Source organism: Melozone crissalis, unplaced genomic scaffold (genome assembly GCF_028551555.1).
Source record: "Melozone crissalis strain CALT ecotype California unplaced genomic scaffold, PUWL_Pcris_2 ptg000066l_1, whole genome shotgun sequence".
In the NCBI taxonomy this organism is placed as follows: Eukaryota; Metazoa; Chordata; class Aves; order Passeriformes; family Passerellidae; genus Melozone; species Melozone crissalis.
Window position 1 is genome coordinate 965,213 of NW_026535844.1, and position 20,799 is coordinate 986,011.

A 20,799-nucleotide genomic window follows, 5' to 3' on the forward strand; every position below is an offset into this window, starting at 1 on the left:
GCCAATGTGCTTGGGGAATAATCGTGCAGTCTGATCCCATGTCCGCCCAAAACTGAAACCCTATGACGTGTGGATCGTGGCTGCCGTAAAGGCGGCATGTCCCCCACACCATCAGGGGTTCCTTCCCTATTTGCATGACCAAGGCCACCCAGGGATCCCGCTCTGGGCCGTCCCCTGCTGTTCCTGTGGCTCCGGCACGGCTTGTGGCGGTGGGGGGAGCGCAGGTATTGAGGGTGCTGCACAACTCTGCCATTGAATTGCTGGGGGGGATGCAAAGTTGACTGCTCCCTGTGGGGGCATAGGGTATGAGGGTCCCCTGCCCCACTGGGGGTTGCTGTAGCTGGACCACTGCACATTCCAGGTGAGAGGGGGCTGGATGCGGCCCAGCTTCCCCCTCCCTCTCCCGTTTCCCTGGAGCCTGGATCTGCATTCCTTAGCTAAATGCCCCTTCCTTCCACACACCCAGCACGGCCCCCTACCTCCCCCTTGGCGTGGTGGAGCAGCTGCTGATAGGCGCCTTGGCTGGGGGCAGTTTACTGCCAAGTGGCCCGCCTGGCCACACTTAAGGCATGCCATCACACTGGTTCCTTGGTGGCTGAGTTGCATTGCTGGCGTAGGCATTCTGCCAGCACGGGACCCTTCGCCTCTGAGGGTAACGTAGAGGAATCTATTGCGGCCTGCAGCTTGTCCACAAATTGAGTGAAACTCTCACTCTCACCCTGTTTTATGCACGACCATGGAGAGGGTTTGGCTACCACTTTAGAAGCGTCACGGATGGCTTCTCGGGCAGCACGGGTGGTTGTCATAACCTCATGGGCTCGCAAGCCCTCAGCCTGTAGCTGGGGGGTGATCATAGTGGGGTCTGTACCCATTAACCTCTGTATGCTGGACCCGTGCAGTGGATGGTCTGCCCCTGTTACCAAGGCTAGCTGTTTCATGCAATTATCCTCCCATTCTTGTTTGAAAACGATCATCCCTGCACCATCGAATATCATTCTACACGTCTGCTTAATATCAAAGGGAAGCATATCGTCCCCACCAAAAAGGCCGTCTATAAGTGTGCAAACCATGGCAGAATTAACTCCCTTATCCGCAATCGCTTTAACAATTGCCTGCACATCTTTCGGATTGACTGGTGAATAAGTCCTTTGGTTTCTGCCTGCCCCCCCCACACGGACCGGGAACACTAGGGTGGCAGACGGAGTCCATTCCGCGCAAGCCATTTTTATTTTCCGCCAGTTTGTAAGTGGGGTTTGGTTTTTCTCTGGTAACCCCTTCACCCATGCGGGAGCGCTGTGGCTAGTGACCTTACGCGCCGCTTCTCTCTCTCTGTTAAAGCCGGAATCCAGATCGGAATCCTCCGATCCTGTCTCGGGCTCGGAGCTCGAGCCCGAGTCCGAGCCGGAAGTTGAATAAAGAGACGCTTCCGGGCTGCTCTGCCTTCTCCTCGGGCTCCGATCCCGCTCCTTCCTGCGGGGGTCGGGCCGTTCCCTCCCCCTGGGGTCCCCCCGCCTCCTGCTGGGGGAGGTCCTTGCCCTATAAGGACTTAATTTGAATAGAGCGCTCTGATTGGTCTTCCGCGCCTCCGCAGGGGCCGCCCCATCTCCCCGCTCGCCCGTGCATGCGTTGTTAAGCGGGCTGACCGCGCTTCCGCCCCCCACCTCCTCCTTTCCGCCCTGAACATGCGGTTCGGCGCCATTTTCAAACGCATATGGTGGGGGGATGTTTTTATTGGTCCCTACGGGGTCCGCCGATTCGGCCGCGTTCCGCGCCTCCTCCGCGAGCCCCTGCCAGAACGTCCGCGGGCGTTCTCCCCCCTCCGATGGTGAATCCGCTCGCTGAGGGGGATCCGGCGTTCGCATCTCCTCGCGCCCGCCGGGGTCAGGCATCTCCGCGGTTTGTGTCGCCGCGCCCACCCCCAACTGTGGCACGGCTAATAAACAGGTTCGCGCGGCTATCCAGGTTTCTTGCTCTTGTCGAGCCTTTTGCAGAGCCTGGACAACCCTGCCCCACGATTTTAGGGCTTTCCCTGAGCCCGAGGACATGGTGTCCTCCGCCAGGGCTTTTGTACAATTATCCCACACGTCCGAATGTAGGACGTCCACGGGGCTTTCAATAGCCCCAAGCTTAATCAGTCTCGGCAATGCGAGAGATAAATCCCTAAGTTTACATTCTATACCCCATTGTGCATGCATCTTTGTTACGACCTTCGCAATGGCTTCCATGGCCCACGCTGGTCCGGAGGCGTCCCTCCCGCTGTGGTCAGACCTGCTGCCAGCAGCCACTGTCCTCTTCCAGGAGAATCCCCGTTCCCAGGGCGCAGATGGCTCCCGGGTTTCGGGCACCAGATGTTGCCTTCTGATGCAAGGCAGGCGACCTGGTTCTAAGGATCAGCACAGCGGCCCAACTCTCCTGGGCCGCTCGGGCCAATGACACACGCAGACATCAATGTGATGGACGGTCAAAAGGCGTTTATTATCTCATCTCTTGGGTTTTTATAGTCTAAGGGGTCTCTACGTCAACGTGGGTCTGTCTTTACCATCTATGGTTAGTAAGGGGTGGACAGTTACTGGGTAGGGGATGGAAAGTTACTGGTATTTTTGTTAAGGGGGGCTACCTTCCTATGTTAGTTTCTTATCTATGGGAAGCAGATGGTCTTATCTAAGGGGGAAACTGAGGGTCCTGCCTTTCCGTTACATCTCGAGATCTTCCGCAGCGCCTGTCCCTTTCTACCACAACTACCAATGAATTCGTTGGTGCCAAAAGGGCAACACTGCATGGTGCTGGATATTAAGGATTGTTTCTTCTCCATCCCTTTACATGATGAGGACAAAGAGCGGTTCATGTTCCCGGTTACCTTCCCAAACAGCCAGCGACCAAACTTGCGCTTCCAGTGGTGGGTATTGCCTCAGGGAATGGTCTACTCCCCAGATGTTTGCCGGATCACTGTGGACTGAGTGCTAGCGCCAGTCCGGCAGAGTGATCCCACCGCAACTATCATTCAATACATGGATGACATCTTGATCGCTGTGCCATCAACAAGCTAGGTAGACTGGCTAGTATCTGCGGTCTCAGAGGTCCTAAAAGTAAATGGGTTTGAAATCGCCAGTGCATAGATGAAAAGGGGACCATGCGTGACTTTTTCAGGAGTGGGAATTTCAAACCTCTACGTAGCCCCTCCCCAAATAAAAATTCACCGGAATATCAAAACACTTCACGACATGTAGCAGCTAGTGGGATCATTACAGTGGCTTCACAACATCATTCTGATCCCGCCTGAAATCATGGGTCCCCCTAAACAATCCTCTTAAAAGGGAAGAACCCATGGAAGAGTAAAGTACTGATGCCAGAGGCAATGAGTTCACTTGACTTCATCAAGCACCAGATGTCAGCAACGACACTCACCATGTGGGACTCGAACGTGCCACTTGATCTGTATATCCATCTAACAAGGAGAGGGGGAGTAGGAGAACTAGCCCAGGGACCCCCTGATAAAGCCCAACCAATACAATAGGTGGTGCTGGGAAAACCATCGCGTGCCTTCTCCCCAGGAGTTGAATGCCTTGGCAACCTCATCATGAAAGGCAGGAAGCTCGCTCTGAGACACCTGACTGCTGAAACCACCAGAGTATACCTACCCTTCCGCAAACAGCTTCCTGCACACTCACCAATGATATCAGAATACCTGGCCATGGCCCTTGCTGGATTTGGGGGAGAGATTCGGTACGCGGCAAAACCCCCATGGATGCAGATGCTGGAGGTCGTTGACATTGACCTACCACCTAAGGTAATCAACCGGCCATGCGAGGGACCCACAGTTTTCACCGACACATCTTCATTAACTTCCACTGCAGCGGTAGTGTGGCAGACAGGAGAGCGCTGGCGTTGCATTAAAACAACAGATCCTGCACGGTCAGTCCAACAACTCGAGGCAGCCCCCGTGGCACTGGCATGTGGACTGTTCCCGGACGAACACCTCAATATTGTAACAGACTCCATATTCGTGGCCTGACTCTGTCTAACCGTGACCATAGCCGATGTGGCAGTGTCCGCAGAGGCAGCAATGCTGGAAGAAGCACTTTACTCGCAGAAGGGCACCGTATCCATCATTCATGTCAAAAGCCACAGTCCGGTCAAGGGATTCTTTCAAGTTGGTAACGACAAAGCAGATGCCGCTGCGAGAGGGCTGTGGACCCTGAGAGAAGCCTGCCGGCTGCATGAATCCCTGAATGTCGGAGACAGAGCACTCGCAAGAAAATGCGGGATCACCGTCACTGATGCGAGGCACATTGTCGCCTCATGCCCCCAATCTCACAGGTCACCATTATGGTCCAGTGGCGTCAGTCCTAGGGGCACCAAGGCCGCTGATATATGGCAGACAGATTTTACGTTATGCCAGCTGCTGAGACCCCAAGCAGTAACTGCTAACAGTGGTTAGCAGTACAAGTAGACACTCATAGCGGAATAATCGTGGCCACGCAACACCAAAGAGCAGATTCCAGGGCAACGGTCCATCACTGGTTAACAGCCATGGCATGGCTACGCATCCCAAGGCAAATTAAAACAGATAATGGTCCCAGCTTCACCTCAAAATCAGTACGAGCATTCGCATCAAAATGGGATATAACGTTAGTCTACGGTATTCCCTATAACAGCACTGGACAGGCCAGAGTCGAACGGGCCATCCAAACCCTAAAAAAAACCTGGAGGTGCTAGCAAAGGTGGAAGGTGTCACCAGTTCCATCCCACCAAGAGATCAAGCATGTATTCTAGCAACCACCCTACTAGCTTTAACTCGGTTCCCAAGGGGAGACGAAATCAAAAGTCCTGCCCAGAGGCACTGGGCCATCCGGGCGTTAGAGGAAAGCCCGTAAGTAATAACAAAAAATGAGTTAGGAAAGTGGGAAGCGGGTTGGAGGCTGATACTCACAGGGCGAGGGTATGCAGCCATAAAGAAAGATAGCGAAATTAAATGGTGCCCATTCAAATCAATAAAACTAGACCTTCAGGGCAAGAACTAACGAAATCTGAAAAGCTTCTTTTGCAGGACTGGACCCTCAGACACCCCCATGGCCCACATACCCCACTCCCAGAAGGCAGTGCTGAGTCATCAGGCAGACAGATAGCAGACTACATCGGGGTCGTGAAAAAACCCAGTGAGAGGCTGGCGCAAAGAAGAACTGGGGGAAAGAGAAAAAGAGCTCAGCACTTGTCCTAAGTGGTATCCGTCAAGTGGAGTTGGAACTCTGGCCAAGTTCTGACTCTACTTGTATGGAATATCAGTCAACCTAGAACTTTTCCTGTGCCAAGGGGTCCAAAGGGTGTTTTGGGGAGAACATGAGTCCAGGCATGGACTTTCCAAAATGCCCTGGTTTTAAAGCCAAACAGATCGCAGATTCTGGGAGGACAATTGGTGCTGTGATGTCAAATCATGAGCTGAGAAAATCCTGCAAGAATGCCCGAAGTCATGGTTCGGTCAGCCCCACGGCTGATCGCCCCATATTTTAAATAAGTTCGTGCTGGTTTTTCTTAGAAAACCAGTTAGAGATAGTTTTTGTGTGCATTACATTGTTGAAATTTCATTTGTTAAATATCTACAGTCAAAGTTTTGTTACAAGTTTGCTACAGTTGTTTGTTTTGTTACAGTTACAAGTTCGTTACTGTCCCACTAGGCAGTTTTAACCTTTACTGTTTCCTATGTTTTTAATAGGTCATGAAGAGGGGAGGGAAATGTCGGCTCAAGATATCGCCTTATCTAGGACATGTCGCAATATTACGCCTTACCCCTCTCCCTTTGCCGTTGCCCTGCCATTACCCCCTGTTATAAATTCCCTCTGTTGGCAGTTAATAAACGCCTTTTCACCATCCACCACATTAGTGTGAGCGTGTGTCTTGGTCTGTGTGGCAGGAGTGCTGCCACCGAGCCGTGCTCGACCCGGGACACCACACCCATAGCCCCTGTAGCGGCGGCAACACTCCTCCTCCATAAAAGAATGCAAAACAATAAGGTATTTACATAAAGTGGGTGAGAAAGTTTGTTACAAGAATGTAATCATCAAAAGGCTTAAAAAACCTCACAAAACCAGGGCCACAGAGCATTGTTTCTTCCTTATCACCTGTGAATGGGCCCATCAATGCCTTGCCCCATGACTCAGAGATAACTGCCTCCAGGAGCCATTTCTGTTTGATGGGCAATCAAGGACCAATCAAGACTCAGAACAATATCAGCCCATTGGGAGATGCTTCACCCAGGGGGGAGGAGCTCAGCATCCCCACCTGGATATCATCTGGGCTTTGGGACAGAATAGGCAGCCCTTACCCATTGGTTTCCAGAGGACAAACGCTACCAGATCTTTTCTATGGGATCACCACTTCAACAAGACCATGTCATCTGGACTGCTACCACAACCCTAACTAGCAGGGTGTCAGGTGGTATTCTGACTCTGTCAGTGGTTTTATTTTGTACTATTGCATGCTTTTGGGGATTTTTTCCCTTTTCCTAATAAATTTCATTTCTGACTTGAAGTCTCAGGTTTTCCTTTCAAACCAGAACATTCTTTTGGCGCCCAACGTGTGGCAACCACGTTTTTACTCAAGGACCTGGTTACCCTTGGAGGGTAATGGAGAAGGATGGGGAAACCCCTTGTGCACCACAAGGAGATCTAATTTTAAGTGAGATCTCTGTGTAAGGTTTCATTCTGTATTTTATATCTACCTATATCTATATATCTACACATCTATATATCTTTTATATACATTATTTCGTACATTATACATTTATGTATCTTTTTCTTTTGTATTTCATGTATTTTGAGGTTTTTTCCTTTCCCTAATAAACGGTATTTCTGACTTGGAGTCTCTCACTGGTTTTACTTTCAAACCAGAACAATTGGGAACTAGGGATGGTTGCTTGACTTGATTGGCTAATTGGTTCCACGTGTGTATTGTGACTGTCTGGCAAGGGCCATGGGTTTTTCTTAGTAGTAAAGGATGATACAACAAAGGGATTGATCAGTCTGCTGCAATCATGGAGTCAATGCTCATTATTCCCTGCTGGGGACCGCTCTACGAGAGAGACTGATGATTTTTCTTCCAGCACTGGACAGGCCTTTTGCCAATGCCCCCATTTCTTACAGGATGCACTCTGAGCCTTCTCCACAGGGGAAGCTTTCTTGGGTGACTCCTCCCGAGATGCCTTCTTGTTAAGTTGGGATTAACTCTTTCAGTTGGGCCCCTGTCTCAAAACACCTTCCAGGACACCTCCAGCAGTTTATCCATGTCTTGAACTCCCTTTATATTTTCTTGTTATATCATTTGAAGCCTGACCCACACAAAACTAAACCAGATATGCTTTACCCTCAGTTGACTCAGGATCTAGATCAGTATATTTGATGGCAGTCTCTCTTCACCTGTTTAAAAAATCAGAGGGTGATTCATCATCATTTTGCCTCACTTGGTGAAGCTTTGACCAATTTCCAGCTTTAGAGACCCCATGTTTAAACCCACATTTCATGAGGCTTTGATATCATTTTAATTTTGCCATCTCCTCGGGTGTATTTGCATCCCACCCAGGGTTTTCAAAGGGAAATATCTCAGTGACAGCACCTTGAAGCAGCTCCCTGGCTGTGCTCCCCTCAAGGAACGTTGGGATGGATTTATTGAGTACTCATCTCTCAATGGGGTCAGTGATGTGTCTGACACAGAGTTTGATCAGCCCAGTCTGATTTATATAGAGGTCATTAATTATATAATTTATTAATTTATAGTGGTATGCTGCACACATGAACTGATAGATTATATTGCACCAACCAGCAGCTACAAGGAATCACCAATAATCAATATCACTATCAAACACCGTATCAAATTGCTGGTGATCAATAACAATGTGCAAAAGGCAATTATTAAATTGTCATTTAAGACCCGACTGAGCTGAAGGCACAGTGGAAAGCTGGAAGCTCTTGAGGGGACTCATTCAGCCATTTCCTCCTACTGAGTGTCTCTGAGTGTTCCCAGACTTTTCCTGTGTGTCCCCATAGTGTCCCTGAGTGTCCCCAGACAGTCCCAGCGTGCCGCTGAGATCCGCAGTGACGTCACCCCAGGAATTCCCATCAGGATTTGGGACAGTATCATTGAAAATTCCCAGAAAATTCCCCAAATCTGTCTCAAATACTGCACAGGGAGGGCAGAGGTGACAGCAGCGATGTCCCTGATGATGTCACTGCCCCTATGTGAAACTTTCTTGCAGCAGCCTTGGGATGTCCTCGATGGCTTTTTGGCACCGCTCAGCCACTGTACAGCTGCCAGCACTACTGGGGCCACCATGGTCACCACAGGGACTCAAGAGGATGTTGTCAATGACCCCAAGTGCCTCCAGCAGGTGATCCTTGGCAAGGCGGGTGCTGGCCTCCCACAGCTGCTCAAACTTGGCTACTCTGGCCATCAAGGCCTTAAGGACATCAGGGGATGTCTCGTTTGTCCCCTTCAGGATGGCCTCGATGTCCCTGACCTGCCACTCCATCTTCCAGTTGAACAAGGTGGATCTGTGACACACGGCCACCAAGCGCTGCAGCGGCTCCAGGGCCAACTCTGCCCACTGTCCCCTCCTGGTGGCCACCACAGCCTCTCCCATGGCCTCAATGGTGGCTGCCACCACCTGGGCACAGTGAGTGGCCACTTCCAAGGTCACCTCCTCCTTGTCCAGGGACACCATCAGCTGCTGGGCTGTGACCACCTGCTCACGGAGCTTGGTGGCCTCCCCGGCCAGCCAGTCCCAGTTGTCCACGAGCTTGGCCACCAACTCCCGCCAGGCACTGGCTGCGGCTCTCACATTGGCTCGGGTGGTCCTGGGGGTGGCCCAGAGTGTGGCCAGGGCCTGGCCCAGGGAGGGGACACCACAGTGGCCCAGGGAGGTGACATCACCTTTGTTCAGGGACGCACGGAGGCTCCGGGTGAAGTTCTTCAGGTCCTCATACAGGGAGTCTGGGAACTTGCACCAGTGTGGCCATCACCTCGTCCAGGGTGGTCACCAGGGCCACCAGCACCTGCAGCTGTGGACGGGACACCTGGAGAGGTGACAGGGGAGATGTCAGGGACCTGGGGGCACTAGTGGCCTCCTGGGGTGGCCCCTCTCCCCGACGGGTCCCTTTTGCCCCTTTGTCAGCGTCTTGTCCCCGCTGCCCCCCCCGCAAGGCCCCGTGTCCTCTCCATCCCCCAATGCCCCCTCCCACCACCCTGTCGCACCTTTTGGAGCTCCACGCTCACTGGGGACACCTTGGAGATGCTCTGGCGATGCTCCGGGGGTTGAAGGTGCCTAGGGATGTCCTTGGTGGCTCTTTGGGACTGCTCAGCCGCTCCACAGACACTGGGGCTGGTGGGATCATCATTGATATAGAACTTGAAGATGTCATCAAGTGCCCTCAGCAGGTGATCCTTGGCCAGGAAGGCGCTGGCCTCCCACAGCTGATCTGCCATGGCAACCTGGTCCACCAAGTCCTCAGAGACATTAGGGGATGTCTCATTTGTCCCCTCCAGGGCAGCCTCTGTGTCCCTGAGCCGCCACTGAAGCTCCCGGGGGAACGCCGTGGCTTTGTCACACGCGGCCACCAAACGCTCCAGCAGCCCCAGGGACACCTCCCATTGCTGTCTCACCATTGTGGCCCTTGTTGCCTGGCTGGCAGCCACCATGGCCTCTTTCCTCACCTGGGCTTCACGCCTGGCCACCACCTCGGCCCACTCCTCCCTGCCCAGGGCCTGATCCAGCTCCACCATGTTTTCCTGAGCTGTCCAACCATGGGCAGCCTTGTCCTGCAGCTCCCTGGCCTGGGCGGTGGCAGCCCTGTCGGCTGCCTTGGTGCCAAACCCCTGAAGGTGCTGCGGAGCTTGGTGGCTTTCTTGGCCAGCTTGGCCCACCCGTCCACGAGTGCATACGCCGGCCTGTGCCACTTCCTGGCTGCCATTGTCACACGGTGCTTGCGGGTCCCTGGGGTGCTCTTGTAGGCATTCAGGGCTCGGCTCAGCGAAGTGACAGGGTCATCATCATTGGAGATGAGAGGGTCATCATTGGAGGTGACATTGCGGCACCACCACGTGTCATCAGTGCAGTACATGGTGACCCGGAGGTCCCTGGTGAAGTCCTCCAGGTCCCGGTACAGGCACCCTGTAGACCCGAACAGAATCATCTCCTCGCCCCGCCTGGGCAGGGTGTCCAGCAGCTCGCCCAGGGTGGCCACCAGGGTGACCTGTGGCTGCAGCAGGGCCAGGGACAGCTGGGGAGGGGACAGGGGCCTGGTGGCACCTATGGCCTCCTGGGGTGGCCCCTGTGCCCCTGAAGGGTCCCCTTTGTCCCCATTGGCCCTTTGTAAGCCTTTTGTTCCCTTGGCCACCTCCTCCCCTTGTAATCCCTCCTGCCATCTGCCACCAGTGCTGTCCCCTCTGCCATCCCCAGCAGGCCTCGTGTCCCCTCCCTCCCTAGTGTTCCCTCTCTCCCTCTCTCCCCACCCCATGCAAGTTACACCTTGTGGAGCTCCATGCTCACTGGGGACTCCCTGGGGACACTTGGGGGACGCTCCGGGGGTCGAATGAGCCATGGGATTTCCTTGATGGCTCTTCAGCATCGCTCAGCCACCCCACAGGCACTGGGGCTGGTGGGACCACCAGTGAACAAGAACTTGATGGCATCTGGAAGTGTCCTCACCAAGTGACTCGGGGCCTGGCGGGCGCTGGCCTCAGCCGCTGCTCAGCCAAGGCCACCTTGGCCAGCAAGTCCTTGATGACATTGGAGGACATTCTTTCTCCCCTCCACGGTTTTCTCCATGTCCCAGAGCAGGCGCTGAAGCTCCTGGGGGAACGCGGTGGCTTCATCATATGTGGCCACCAAGTGCTCCAGCAGCCCCAGGGCCGCCTCCAGCCGCTGTCTCATCATGGTGGCCCTTGTTGCCTCGCTGGCAGCCACCCTGGCCTCTCTCCTCACCTGGGCTTCATGCCTGGCCACCACCTCGGCCCCATCCTGCCTGCCCAGGGCCTGACCCAGCTCCACCATGTTTTCCTGAGCTGTCCCATAACCGGCAGCCTCGTCCTGCACCGCCCTGGTTCGGGCGGTGGCCTCCTCAGAGGCTGCCTCAGTAGCCACCTCCCTGTAGGTGTTGTGGAGCTTGGTGTCTTTCCTGGCCAGCTCGGCCTAGCTGTCCTTGAGCATATCCAGGGCCATGAATCAGCTTATGTACGGCGATATCACACGACTCTGCGGGGTCGTTGAGGTGCTCTCATAGGCGGCCAGGTCCTGGCTCAGGGAGGTGAGAGGGTTATTATCATCGTTAGTGGCATTCCAGAGCCACCAGGTGTCATCAGTGTGGTACAGGGTGGCCCGGAGTTCCCTGGTGAATTCCTCCAGGTCCCGGTGCAGGCTCACTGTAGACCTGAGCAGCATCTCGGTCTCCCTGGGCAGGGTGGCCACCAGCTCGCCCAGGATGGCCACAGCGCTGTCCTGTGGCTGCAGCAGGGCTGGGGACAGCTGGGGAGGGGACAGCTGGAGAGGGGAGAGGGGAGGTGTCAGGGACATGGTGGCACTTACGGCCTCCTGTGGGGGCTCCTGTGCCCTCCTGGGATCCCCTTTGTCCCCTCCCCGGAGGGCTCTGCTGTCCTCTCTGTCCCTTTCTCACTCCCCCGACACCTCTGCTCCCCCCTGCCACCTCCTGTTGTCCCCCTCCCTTCACCTCTCTGTCACCTCCCCACTTCCTCCTATGCCCTCCTGTCCCCTTTGCGACATCCTGTCCCTCCTGCCACCCCTGTGTCACCTCTGTCCCCCACTGCCTCCTTTCACCCCGCCCCCTCCATGTCCCCTCTGTCACCCCCGTGTCCCCTCTGTCCCCCCCTCACCACCACTTAGGGATTGTCGCACCTCGAGGGGCTCCATGGCAGCTGGGGACACTCCAGGGACACTCCGGGGATGCCTTGAGGACACTCCGGGGACTCTCCGGATGACAAACACAACTGGGTAAAGGTTGGGGACACGCAGGAACGGGACGCAGCCAGATGGAGGAAACAGGAAGAAGTGACGACACTGCCCTCCCTCCCCCCACTCTGGAACCAGGACAGGGCGCCAGTGTAACCCCCCGATGTCCCCAACAGGACCCAATGTCCCCTCAGGGTCCCCAACAAGGCTCAAGTGTCCCCCTCTGTCCTGTTGGGGACAGAGGTGACACACCAGGGTCCTCTTGGGGAGACTGTGTGGACATCAGGGACATCGTAGTGGCCCAAAACAGGACAGGGGATGTCAGGGTGGCTCCGGTGTCTCCAAAGGAAGGACAAAGGGGTGTCCCGAAGGGAAGGACATGGGGGTGTCCCCAGGGTCCCCAACAGGACCCCGGTGAGTCCCTGGTGTCCCCAGCTGGACATCAGGGGGACACTTGAGCCTTGTGGGGGACATTGGGGCAACACCAGGGCCATGTGGGGACATTCAGGGGACATCGGGGTCCCATTGGGGACATTGGGGGAACCCTGCCCAGGCCCCACAGGTGGGGGGGGGAGGGAGAGGGGATAGTGACGTCACCTCTTCCTGCTTCCTCCATCTGGCCGTGCCACATTCCTGTGGGTCCCCAACTGTCACCTGGGTGTGTGTGTCACCTGGAGTACCCCAGAGTGCCCCTAGAGCGTCCCCGGAATGTCCTCAGTGGCCATGGAGCCCCTCAGCGTGTGACAATTCTGGCTTGGGGGAACATGGGGTGACAGAGGGGACAAGAGGGTGTGGCAGGAAGGGGGGAGGTGACAGAGGGGTGGAGGGGACTGAGAGTGGCAGAGAGAGGGGACAGTGGGAGGGTGGCAGGGGGTGGCAGAGGGGATGAGGCGCTGGAACAGGGACAGACAGGACAGCACAGCCCTCCAGGGAGGGGACACAGGGGACCCCAGGAGGGCACAGGCACCACTGCAGGAGGCCACAAGTGCTACGAGGTCCCTGACACCTCCCCCGTCCCCTCCTCAGCTGCTGGAGGCTCTGGTGGCAGTGGTGGCCACCCTGGCCGAGCAGGTGGCCACTGTGACCAGGCCAGACAGGGGCAGGCAGCTGCTGACCGTGTCCCCAAGGTCCTTCCTTCGTGTGTCCCTGAGGACCTTCATCAATCACCTCCAGGACACTCAGGGCCAGAGTTTCATCTTTCTGGCCCATAGTGGTGTCACCCCCTGGTGGCACTGCAGGGTCACCTCCCCGGACCCCTACACATTCTCCTTGGACAACTTTGATGTCCTCACCCTGAGGCACTGCCGTGTCCCCTCCCTGGGCCAGGCCCTGGCCAGCCTTGAGGCCACCCCTGGGACCACCTGGGCCGATGTGAGAGCTGCAGCCAAGGCCTGGCAGGAGCCGGTGGACACCTTCATGGAGAGCTGGTTCTGGCTGGCTGACGAGGCCACCGGGCTGTGCAATGCCTGGGCAGAGGAGGCCACCATGAGGAGACAGCAGGCAGAGGTGGCCCTGGGGCTGCTGGAGCACTTGGTGGCCACGTGTGACAGAGTCATGGAGTACCCCCGGGAGCTGCAGCGCCGACTCAGGGACATCGAGTTAGCCCTGGCGGGGATAGAGGAGCCATCCCCCGATATCCCCAGGGCCTTGGCACCCACATTTGAAGAAGCCACTGTGTTCCTCCAGGAGTTGCGGCAGCAGGCTGGGGACATCAAGGCCACCATAAAGGGGACAGAGGAGCCATCCCCTGATTTCTGTGCAGCCTTGCTGGCTGTGGTGGCCAAGGCCGAGTGGCTGTGGGATGCCAGCGGCCACCTGGCCACGCATCACCTGCTGTGGAGAGTTGAGGACATGCACCCCTTCTCCTTGTGTCCCCTTCCTGGCCACAATGGCCCTGGCCGCACGGTGGGTGAGCAGTGCCAAAGCGCTGTGGAGGAAATCCCGAGGCTGCTGCAGGAACGCTCCTGTCACCGTGATGGCGTCATTAGGGTGTCACCACTGCAGAGTCTTGGGGACATTCTGAGGGCATTTTGTAAAGCTTGGAGCAGAGGTCTCAATGAGTGAGCCCCCTCAGTGCCTTGCAGCAGACTCAGCTGGGACTTGGGAGTCTGGGGTGTCCCTGGGCAGTCCCCACTGCTGAGAACTGATCCCACCCTGGGGGGGCACTGGGATCCCCCAAAAACCGCACCTGCACCCCCTTCAGTGCTCCCAAAACCCCCTCGAGCACCTGCACCCTCCCCTCATCGTGCACTGGGACACCCCCAAAAACCGCATCCCCCTTCCCACCCGCCCTTGAGCATTGATCCCCCTTGAGCACCAGGACCACCGGAGACCCCCCCAAATCACCAAGCAACGGGACCCCCCTCTCGAGCATTGACCCCCTCATCGTGCACCGCGACCACTGGAGACCCCCTCCCGAATATCTCCAAGCACCGGGACAACCCCTGCGTGTACTGGGACAACCGGAGACCCCCCCCCCGGATCACCGAGACCAGCAGACCCCCCCTCAAATCTCGCCAGCCTCGGGCACCAGACCATCCGAGACCCTCCCGAATCACAGAGCACGGGGACCCCCCCTCGTGCACGAGCAGCGGGACACCCCCCGTACATTGACCCCCCCGTCACCGAGCACCGGGACTGGGACTGGACCCCCCCTCGAACCCCTGGACCCGCCCGGGCACCGGGACCCCCCGGGCAACGGCACCCCCGTGCACCGGGACTGGGACCGGACCCCCGCCGTGTACCCACTCAGGACCCCCGATTTCCACTCAGAACTCTCCAAAAGCCCCCCAAATCTCCTCAGAATTCCCCAAATCCCCTCATGACCCCTCACATCCCCTCAGGACCCTCAGCTCTCCCTCACGACCCCCCAAAACCCCTCACGACCCCCGCCAAACCCCCTCAAAACCCTCCACATCCCCTCAGCAATTCCTAACTCCCCTCATGAGCCCCCACAACCCCTCCCCCGATCATCTGAGGATTCCCAAACACCTCAGTTCCCCCCCAATCCCCTCACGATCCCCAGCACCCCCTCAGGATCCCTCAAACTTTCTCAGAATGCTCCAAAACCCCTCCAAATCCCCTTACAATTGCCCAAATCGTCCCTCAAGAACCCTCCTGATTCCCAAACACCTCAGTTCCCCCCCCCCAATCCCCTCACGATCCCCAGCACCCCCTCAGGATCCCTCAAACTTTCTCAGAACGCTCCAAAACCCCTCCAAATCCCCTCAGGATTGCCCAAATCCTCCCTCATGACCCCTCACATCCCCTCAGGACCCCTAAACCTCCTCACAACCCCCCAAACCCCCTCAGGACCTCCCAAACCCCCTCAGGATCCCCCAGATACCCTCAGGACCCCCAATTTCTCCTTAGGAGTCCAAATTCTCCCTCATGACACCCCAGTCCCTCTCATATCCCCCCAAATCCCCTCAGACCCACTCACATCCCCTCAGGATCCCCCCCAGTCCCTCTCAGAATCCCCCAAATGCCCTCACCACCCCGGTTTCACCCTTCGGATCCTCCAAACCCCCTCAGGACCCCGCCAAATCCCCTCACATCTCCTCAGCCCTCCCCAATCCCCTCTAATCCCCCCACCCCCTCCTCACCGTCCCCTCCCCGCTCCCGGTGCTGACCACGGTCGCTGTCGCCCATCCCGCGCTGCCGGGGGCGGCCCGGGGCTCCCTCGGCGCCCACAAATTCCCGCACCGCCCCCTCTCCCCGAGCCTCGGCCCCGCCCCGCTGCTTCAGGCGCTCCTCGTGAGGCGGCTCCGCCATTTCCTCTCGCGTCGCCAGCGGGGCCGGTTCTGTGCCTGGATCGGTGCCTGTCCCGGGACTCGTTCGCCACCCAAGCGTGCCCGAGGTGTCCCGGCCGGGTCCCCAGTGACGATGGAGCTCCAAGAGGTGCGACAGGAAAGGGGAGAGGGGACACGGAGGGGGCAGCGGGGACGGGGTGGGGAGGGGACCCGGCCGGTAGCGGGGACAATGGGGGAGAAGAACAGTGGGGAATGGGGGTGCCGGGGGCATGGCGGGAGGGGACAGGGTGTCGCAAAGAGGACAGGCGGGAGTGCCAGGAAGGGGGGAGGTGAGAGAGGGGTGGAAGGGGGGTACAACAGGGGGTGGTGAAAGGGGGCAGTGGGGGATGGAGGGGGGAAACGGTGTGGATGGCAGAGGGGACGGGGGGGGGGTGGCAAAAGGACAGAGGGGACAGCAGAGCCCTCCAGGGAGGAGCAAAGGGGACCCCGGGAGGCCACAGGGGCCACCGCAGGAAGCCACAAATACCACCAGGTCTCTGACACCTCCCCTGTCCCCTGCCCAGGTGCCCCTTCTCCAGCTGCTGGGTTTGCCGGTCACCGTGGTGGCCACCCTAGGCACGGTAGTGGCTGCCGTGACCGGGTCACACAGGGACGTGCGGCAGCGTGTGTCCCCAAAGTTCCTGCATGCCGCCCTGAGGAGATTCACCCAGAGCCTCCGTGAGACCCTGGACCACGGCGATGTCACCTCCCTGGGCCACCGTGGTGTCCCCTCCCTGGGCCGGGCCCTGGCCGCCCTCGTGGCCACCCCTGGGACCTCCTGGGCTGATGTGAGCACAGCGGCCAAGGCCTGGCAGGAGTTGTTGGCCGCGCTGGAGGAGAGATGGGACCGGCTGCAGGAGGAGGCCGATGAGCTGTGCAACATCTGCTGGGATGCGAACACCTCCTGGGCTAAGGACCTGTGGTTAAAGACCTTCAGGGAGAGACCTGGGGACAACCTGGTGGCCACAACCTGGTGGCTGCCGGTGACCCTGGACAGGGTCGAGGGGGCCTCGTCAGTGGTCACGCACGATGCTCAGGTGGCAGCGGCCACCAGTGAGGAAGAGGAAGCTACCAGCAAGGCCATGGATGAGGCCGTGGTGGCCACCAGCCGGGCAAGGGCAGCCACCTGGAGGGGACACTGGGCAGTGGTGGCTGTGGGGCCGCTGAAGCTTTTGGTGGATGCATGTGAGGAAGCCATCGAGTTCATCTGGGACATGCAATGCCGGCTCGAGGAGATTGAGGAGGCCCTGATATGGACAGACCGGTTGTCCCCCACTATGCTTGAGGTCTTGGTGACTGACGTGGCTGAGTTTGAGCGGCTGTGGGATGCCAGCGCTCGCCTGGCCTCGCATCACCTGCTGCCGACGCTGTGGGATATCCACAACCTCCTCTTGAGTCCCTATGCTGGCCCAGGTGGCCCCGGTGGCCCGGGTGGCCCCGGCAGCCGCGCAGTGGCCAAGCGGTGCCGAAAAGCCATCAAGGACATCCCGAGGCTGCTGCGGGGACAGTGATGTCACCACTGTCATGTGTCATGGGGTATCACTGGGGACACTTGTTGATACTCAGTTGCCACCAGCTCCTTGTGTCACCAAGAGCCCCTCTGTTGTATTGCACTGGATAGTTATTTAATTGGTTGCACTGGGTGTTGGAGAAAAATGTTATTGGGTCACATGGATGGTATATTCCCCCTCACGTAGTTCCTCCCTCACCCCCCTGGTCTCTGTATCCCTGGTGGTCTGCCCCATGGGTGGTCCCTCCCCTCGCCCCTCCCCAGTGTTATCCCATTGGCCGCGGTCCTCTTTCTCCGCCCCCATCACCTGGGGCATACAACCCTACCACAGGTGAGGCTCGGCCTCTTTCCTGCCTGGGTGGTCTCCATCTCTAGGTGTATCCTGACTCGAGCCAACAAACAGGATACTTGCTCCCACGTGGGGAAGAGCGCTCCTCGTCTTTTGTCTCGTTCATGCCATTCCATGTGGACTTTAGTATTGAGCGAGCCGGCTCTGGATTGCATTAAGCCTAGAGACCCACGGAATAACGCAGGTGGTGCCCAACGTGTGTCTCCCACAACGGCCATGAAGTAGCTGGTATTTCCATGCGTGGATTACATTCGCTTTAGGGCTTCCACCTTCCTCTGACTTCTTTGTGCGTTTTAGTCAGCAAGAAACCCTATATTTTGAATAAGTTCATGTTGTTTTCTTTTTTAGAAAACCAGTTAGAGATAGTTAGCTTTTCGTTTGCGATTCGTTGTTTAACTTTTCATTTGTTAAGTGTCTACAGTCATTGGTTTGTTACAAGTTTGCTACAGTTGTTTCTTTTGCTACAGTTACAAGTTTCTACTGTCCCACTAGGCAGTTTTAACCTTAGCATTTTCTATGTTTTTAACAGGTCATGAAAGTGGGGGGAAATGTGGGGTTAAGATATCGCGTTATCTTGGGCATCTCGCGATATTACACCCAACCCCTCTCCCTTCACCGTTGTCCTGCCGTTACCCCCTGTTATAAATTACCCTGCTCAATTGTTAATAAAGGCCATTTCAGCGCCCAGCACATCGGTGTCAGCGTGTGCTTTGGTCCTGTGGCAGGGTGCTGCCACTGTGTCGCCCTCAACCCGGGACACCATGCCCCGAGCGGCGGCAACATAAATGTGGCCTCTGCCTGTTCCTGGGACCAAATTGGAGCCTTGTTAACAGCAAAGGCTGAACAGGGAGATGGGACAGTGTCCCAGTTTTTCCCTGTGTTCCTGATAATTTGGGAAGAATTCCTCAAGAGGGATTTGAAAGGGCAGCCAGAGCAAATCACCCCTCCTGTGGTTTTCGATACCCCTCCCCAAGAACCCTCTGCCCCTGAACTGAGCGAGGCTTCCCGGCAATTCCAGGGTAGCGGGCACTGCCATTGCTATCCTGGCCTTCCGCCTCTCTCCCAGTACCCCGGCCCTGGCAGTTGTGATACTGCTGACCGCATGGCCGGAGCCCAAAATGGCGGCAGCCACGTGTTTCAGCCCCCCACCTGCCCTTCTTTGTCCCACAACCCCTTTCACCCACCTGTCCCCTCCTCCAACCCCTTCTGGTCTCGTAACCCCTTCCTTCTCTTGGATGCTCCTTCCCCTCCCTTTTGAGTCCCCACCCCCCATTACATCATCCTCTAATGCCACCCCTGGTTCCCACAGTTGCCCCGCCCCCTTGTCTGTATCCCACACCCCTTACCTGGGTCCCAAGAGAGTGGGGCCGAGGGCTCGGGGGCTGGGGCTGAGGGCTGGGGGCTGGGGCCCTGCCTGGTTCCTGCAGGGGTGGGGGAGGGGGAAGGGATGTCCCTCCTCCCACTTACCAAACCAGCGGGGTGGGAGGGGCAGAGGCAAGGGGTGTATGCCCTCCCACTCTCCATGGGGGTGTGGCGAAGGCTGTTTCCCTGCCTGCTTCCCAAGGCACTGGGGCTGGGGCAGGGGGTGGTCCCCCCACCGGGTCCCAGGGGGGTGGGGCTGAAGGGAGGAATCCTGGGGTCCAAAACAGGGAGGAATCTGTCATCCACTTGGTAGCCCCTACTCAGTACAGGGGTGGTAGTGCTGGTCCTAGAACTTACCAGCCCTTCTCATATCACTCAAAGTGGGAGTTATCTAAAAGTTCATTGGAATTTGGGAGAAATAGTGAAAATTTTTGAAGTATGATGAAGGCTACATTAACATCCCTTGAATTTGTTCCTGCTGACCTCGTAGATCTTCTCCAGTGCCTGCTTACCTGTCGCAGTCGAGGCGGTCACGACACAAAGCAGAGACCACAAGCAGTCTCAGTTGGTAACACTTGGCAACAGTTTATTAATGAAAATGGCTGATCTTTTATACACTTTCCAGTTGTTTACCCTTCCTCTACCTTAGCTATTGGCCACAATAATTCAATACCATGCCATTGGTGAAAAGTTACTCTGACTCCACCTAACTTTCTAAAAATGCTTCATCCAGCTGCAGAATGCTCTTATCTTCCTTCTCTCGATCTCCTTGGTTACGGCCTTGGAGAAAGCTCCTTATCAGCTTCTTCTTCTTCTTACTTCTCGCTCCTTTAGCTAACAGGCCCGCTGCTAGCCCCTTCCACAATTCCCCCTTTTTTGTTTTTGACCTGTAAATACAGCTGCTATGGATTTTTGCAGGGCCCTTTGCAAAAACCCAAGCAGAGAGGGGACACACAAAATCGCAATCACAGCCATCAACAAAATTCCCATTCTTCCTTCATCCATCTTTAAGTACTGACAGTGGAGGAAGTGATGCCTGAAAGCAGATCAAACAATGGTTGCATCTGATGATTAGTTATGCCTAAATATGATCGAATCCAACCTATCAAACCAACCAATTTCTGTACATCAGTAGCAGTTTTGACATCAATGTCTAACTTTACAGGTTGAGGCATAACTTGAGTGTTGGTCACCAACATACCTAGGTATTTCCAAGGCATGTGTTTCTGCACTTTCTCTGGAGCAATGATCAAACCAAAGTCTTTCAAATTTGTCACAGCACATTGTTTAAGAGCTGACAACTGTTGTTTGTTGTCAGATGCCAACAAGATATCATCCATGTAATGATAGCAGTAGCAGTTTTTAAATTGCTCCCGCACTTTTGACAAGGCCTGTGCCACAAACCATTGACAAATAGTTGGCGAATTTTTCATGCCTTGTGGGAGTACCTTCCATTGATATCTTTTATCAGGTTCAGCATGATTTATAGAAGGCACCGTAAAAGCGAATTTTTCTTTGTCCTGCTCAGCCAATGGAATAGTGAAGAAACAATCTTTTAGATCAATGACAACTATTTGCCATTCTTGTGGAATCATCGTGGGTGTAGGAAGGCCTGGTTGCAAAGCTCCCATTGTTGCCATTACAGCATTTATCTGCCGTAAATCATGTAAAAGTCTCCATTTTCCCGATTTCTTTTTTATTACAAAAACAGGGGTGTTCCAGGGACTGAATGATTCCTCAATGTGTCCTGCTAGCAATTGTTCTGTAACTAATTCTTGCAGGGCAGTAAGCTTTTCAGTAGTCAGGGGCCACTGGCAAACCCAGACAGGCTTATCTG

General features: G+C 56.0%; 1 long non-coding RNA gene and 1 pseudogene across 1 annotated transcript; both read right to left on the reverse strand.

Moving 5' to 3' along the window:
* Positions 1-20,799, reverse strand: part of LOC128945551 (uncharacterized) — a 1,882,792-nt pseudogene that overhangs the window by 364,288 nt on the left and 1,497,705 nt on the right.
* On the reverse strand, positions 5,872-8,984 carry LOC128945538 (uncharacterized). Its single transcript, XR_008483880.1, has 3 exons — positions 8,920-8,984; positions 7,357-7,409; positions 5,872-5,981 (listed from the first exon to the last, which is right to left on the reverse strand). It is a non-coding gene; the product is annotated as an uncharacterized LOC128945538 (long non-coding RNA).